This window comes from Achroia grisella, unplaced genomic scaffold, assembly GCF_030625045.1.
Source record: "Achroia grisella isolate CSIRO2021 unplaced genomic scaffold, CSIRO_AGI_Agris_v1 utg2904, whole genome shotgun sequence".
Classification (NCBI taxonomy): Eukaryota; Metazoa; Arthropoda; class Insecta; order Lepidoptera; family Pyralidae; genus Achroia; species Achroia grisella.
This window is the reverse complement of record NW_026712779.1, coordinates 227826-233825: the sequence shown is the minus strand read 5'-3', so window position 1 is coordinate 233825 and position 6000 is coordinate 227826.

Genomic DNA, 6000 nt, shown 5'->3' with positions numbered 1-6000 from the left:
GTGGAACATCGGGTATGATTGGAACCTGCGGGGCGCCCTTTTAACGGGCACTGACCTCGTGTGTTACGCGGATGACACCTTGGTCACTGCCCGGGGGCGGGACCTACTGGAGGCTACCCGCTTTGCCACGGCATGCGTGGCGCTGGTCGTCGGCCGTATAAGAAGGCTTGGGCTCCAGATGGCGCTGGAGAAGACCGAGGTCCTGTGTTTTCATGGGCCTCGGCGTGCGCCACCTCCGGATGCCCAGCTGGTCGTCAGTGGCCAGAGGGTGGGGGTCAAGCCCTGTATTCGATACTTGGGGCTTGACCTGGACAGTCGTTGGAGCGTCCGCGCTCACTTCCGGAACCTGGTCCCTCGCCTTATGGCAGCCGCCGGCGCTCTTAGCTGGCTGCTGCCAAATGTGAGGGGCCCGGGAGAAGGTTCCCGCCGCCTATACCTCGGCGTGGTGCGGTCCATGGCCCTGTACGGGGCCCCCATCTGGGGGCCCTAGGTAGGGAAAATGTGGCCTGCCTCAACAGGCCACACAGGGTCATGGCCATACGGGCCATAAGAGGCTACCGCACCATATCTGGGGAAGCGGCGGGTCTGCTGGCGGGGTCTCCTCCGTGGGACTTGCTAGCGGAGCTCCACGCGTCAGTGTACTATACTCGTGAGACTGCATACCGACTTAGCCGACTTGCTGGTGAGGATTGCTGGAGAACCGAGGAGACCGAGGATAGTGGTGTTTATTCTTGAACTGAGCGGACTATATGTTTTGTGACTCAAGGCTTACCCAACCCTGACTTTAAACAACCATTCTTTTATTTTTTTTTTACTATGAATACATTTTTTTTTAATACTTAATTTGCCGTATTTGTTATTTTTTAACATTAACAAACGCGACATCGTACCATAATAATAATATACTTATAAATTATCACTTACGTAGCATATATCATTTCACTATACATATATTACTATACAATAAATCAGTGTATAACATCAAGCGCTCACTACGGGACGTATCTTTTATTTATCATCCCCGTAGATTATCAATTATAACTATCAATTATCATTATCAACAAGTGTAGGAACAACCCCTACATTTTTTTTGGTCCTTCGAGCAAGGAACCAGTTTAAAATCAGAACATTATTTTTTATTCCTCGGGAGACTTGACTTTCGTGCCGCGTAGTCAAGGACGTCTCAGACATTTCTATACAGTGGTGTGCAAATAAACATTATCAGTGCCCATTGTGACTATCATCAGCAGCTTATATCATCTTCGAGCGATACTGCTCGAAACGTCAACATCAAAGAGCAGCGGTCTACGCCTCATTTACAAACAGATAAGCATCAAATATCAAGTAAGACTATTCTAATTATTATATAATAAAAATGGAAGGTTTATACAAACGCCAGTCTGAAATTCTTGAGAACATTAATAAGATCAAAAGTAATTTTACCAAAGATCCCGCCTCAAGAAAGACTGTAGACTACATTCAGCGTCGTCTGGATACTCTAGATAATTTCTGGGGAGAGTTTCAACAAAATCATTTACAACTCTCGGTCCAACCAGATGTCAAGTCCGAATATTTTACGAGAAATGTTTACCAATATTGTCAAGAGCAGTATCAGTCCATATGACAGATATTATCCACTTATTCAAAGGAGGATAAGGCTACGCAACCAAGTGGTGAAATTGACAACTTAATAGCATTACAACGAACGAATTTTAGAGCATTTAATCGATCAGTAAAAAACATTAGCATAAATACCATAACAGAGAAGTGGGAGATTGAAGATGAGCTTAGGAATGTACAAACTAAGTGGAATGTTATTGACAGTTTACACCTTCAAATAGATCATATATTACAAGGCGGAGATATATCATATGAAGAAGAGTTTAGCGAATACGAGCAATCATATAAAAAGATTAAACGCGAGTTAAATATGAAATTAGCGTCCATAACCCATATCCATTTATCAACACCTCAAATAGAGATTCCATCATTTACTGGAAATTATACCCAATGGCCCACATTCTTAGATTTATTCACTGAAACCATTCACAACAATAAATCCATTACTAAGGCTCAGAAGATGCAACACCTTAAAGGAAAACTTAAAGGTGAAGCTGAACGATTAATACAACACCTGCATGTATCCTCTGAAAATTATGATACAGCATGGGAAATTTTAACAAATAGGTATAACAACCCTCAAATTCTTTTTACCAACCAGATAGAGATATTTTTAAATCAGACAGTAATTCCAAAACAAACTTCATTTAATTTAAAAAGATTGTATGACACATCCACCGAATGTATTCATGCCATTCACAATTTAGGGATCAATACTAATACGTGGGATCCATTACTTGTTCATCTTCTCTGTAAAAAGTTAGATAGCCAAACCTATAGCGATTATAAAGAAGCACGTGACTCTCCTAGAGAGTTGCCATCATTAAATGAATTCATGTCCTTCATCGAATCCAAATTCATAGCTCTGGAACCTATTCAGGTTGTAGAGAATAGCGTTGTGAAACCACAATCGCAACAGAATATCATTTCATCATATCAACCTAGAAATACTTTAAATAAACCTAATTATAATAAATCTAATAATCATAATCGTCGAAACTTCTCATATAACAATTATCATACTATTACAACACATAACAATTCTAGGTGTCCATTGTGCAATTATCATCATCACATATACATGTGTCACAAATTCCTTAACATGACACCGGACATTCGATTGAACACACTTACGAAATTAGGTTACTGTCATAACTGTCTTTATAATCATTACGATAAAGATTGCATTTCCACAAAACGGTGTAAATTATGTACAGAAAATCATAATACACTAATTCATGACGCATGTATTGCAAAATTACCTTCGCCGCCGACTATTGCCACGCCAACAACTTCGCAGACTAAGCATAAGGTCAATCACGTGGCGAGTAATAATGAAGAAATTTTATTGACTACTGTTTTATTAAATGTAGTATCCGCGGATGGTAGTTATATCAAATTACGAGCTCTTTTGGACCAAGGGTCTCAAATCTCATTGATATCTGAGAACGCAGCTCAAATATTAGGATTAAAAAGGAATCATTATCATGCATCAATTTCAGGAATAGGTCCCGGATCTAAACAGAGTAGGGGTATTGTATCATTAAATTGCCAGTCTATTTATGGCGATTATAAATTTGAAACTCAAGCGTTAATTATATCAAAGGTGGTAAACAATTTACCTTCTGTATCTTTTAACAGCCAATCATGGCCACACTTACAACAATTAAATCTAGCAGATCCCGAGTACAACGTGTCTAGACCAATTGACCTTTTGTTGGACGCTAGTGTCTATTCACAAATTATCATGGAGGGTCTTATCAAGGGTCCAGCACAGGCACCCATAGGACAGCAAACCAAACTAGGTTGGATATTGTCCGGTAATACCAAAACATTCAAGTGTCATGTAGTTATACATGACCTATCAGATTTATCAAAATATTGGGAGATAGAAGGAATTAATCAATCCACATCTGATCTCACTGAAGCTGAGCAGTATTGTGAGGATTTATATCAAAATACAACTATAAGATTGAGTAGCGGTACATATGAAGTAGCGTTACCTATGATACCTAACTACCAAAATCAACTAGGGTTGTCCAAACCCAAGGCCATCGCACAGTTCAAGCAGTTAGAAAACAAACTGTCTAAAAATCAAACTTTGGCAGAAAATTATAAACATTTTATTTGTGAATATGAGCAGCTTAATCACATGACTTTGGTCGAAAATATAAATAATTATGAAAATGCTTATTATATGCCGCATCACGGGGTAGAAAAACCCGATTCAACAACTACTCAGTTGAGAGTAGTATTCAACGCATCATCAAAAACTTCATCCGGTAGTAGCCTCAATGACCTCATGTACAGTGGTCCTAATTTACAGCGAGATCTGTTCACACTTATTTTAAACTGGAGGACTTACAAGTACGTCCTTACTGCGGACATTGAAAAAATGTTCCGCCAGATACGCATTCGACAGTGTGACCAGCACTTACAATCCATCATATGGCGTGACTCACCCCACCAACTACTTCGTGAGTATCATCTTACTACTGTCACGTACGGCACAAAGGCAGCTCCGTATTTGGCTATGAGAACCCTTAAACATCTTGCTAGGGATGAAAGCAGTACATATCCCTTGGCAGCGCCAGTAGTAGAGAACTCTCTATTTATGGACGACTTACTCAGTGGAGGAAACACCTTATCAGAAGCTAGAGAGTTACAGAAACAGCTTATCAGTATGCTGCGCAGTGGGGGGATGAATCTACGCAAATGGTCTAGTAATGCTCCAGAGTTATTGCAAGATTTAAATCCAGATCAAATAAATAGTCCATATGAATTTAGATGTACTGAATCCAGAAAAACACTAGGACTGAAGTGGCATCCATCATCTGGCTCATTCACTTTCAATCATCACCTAGACTATCATACTTTACACTCTATCACAAAAAGACAGTTATTATCCGACATATCGAAGTTATTTGATCCACTCGGCTGGTTGTCACCACTTACAATTAGAGCAAAACTTATTTTTCAAAAAGCATGGTCATCCGGTATAACAGAGTGGGATCAAGTATTACCAACAAATTTACAAAATGAATGGTTACAGTTAAAAGGTGAATTACAAAATATCAATAAAATTATCATACCACGATATTTCGGCAATACATACAACTTATATCAATTACATGCATTTTGTGACGCGTCAGACAAGGCGTTTGCTTGTGTCATATATGCGCGCTGTATCAACGATAAGGGCGACGTCACACTAACACTCATCGCCGCCAAAACGAAACTAGTACCATTAAACAAAAAGGTATCATTGCCACGTTTGGAATTATGTGGCGCTTTACTCTTGAGTCAGTTATTACAAAAGGTACTAGAATCAGTACCAAATCAAAATATCACAATTCAGGCATGGACTGACTCCATGGTTGTGTTAGGTTGGCTACACGGAGATATATCAAAATGGAAGCCTTTCGTAGCCAACAGAGTTAAGCAAATTCTTGAGGTGATCCCATCATCACGCTGGCATCCTGTACGTTCAGAAGATAATTCAGCTGATTGCGCAACAAGAGGTTTATCATTTGATCGTTTATCAAACCATATTCTGTGGTGGGAAGGGCCAGAATGGCTACGTAATTTTAATCATGAACATATAACCGATAATATTTATCAATCTACCACTATCGAACAAAAAAATATTAATGTGCATGCAGCTTTACATAATAATATAATTAAAGACAATTCACTTATTATAGACTTATTAAATAGGTACAGCTCCTTAACACGAATTGTAAATATCGTCGGCTGGATCTCACGTTTCATTTCGCGAACACGCGAAAAACAATCTCATACATCATATTACAAATCATTATCATCATTAGAAATAAATAAATCATATAATTTAATTGTAAAGGAAGTACAAAAACATGACTTTGAAAATGACATACGTCATATTAAGCAGACAGGGCGGGTACACGCCAGTAGTAAAATATCTAGTTTAAATCCTTATCTAGACGAATACGGGCTTCTAAAAGTAGGAGGTCGACTACAAAATTCAGCAATACGCGACTCTGCAAAACATCCTATCATACTATCGAGTCATAATCTTTTCACAAATCTTCTTATCAACCAAGCTCACATAACAACATTGCACGGAGGTCCCAGATTAACTCTATCATTCATTCGTAATACATATTGGATTATTAGTGGTATCAGAACTGTGAAACGACAACTTAGGTTATGTGTTAAATGTCGTCGTTTTAATCATAGCAGTAGCAGTCAAATAATGGCGAACTTACCCCAGCCTAGGGTGAGCCCGTCTAGACCTTTTACCCACACAGGTGTCGACTTTACCGGACATATAGAGCTCAAGGCAAATAAGGGTCGAGGTATTAAAACAGTGAAAGGTTACATAGCAGTCTTCGTATGCTT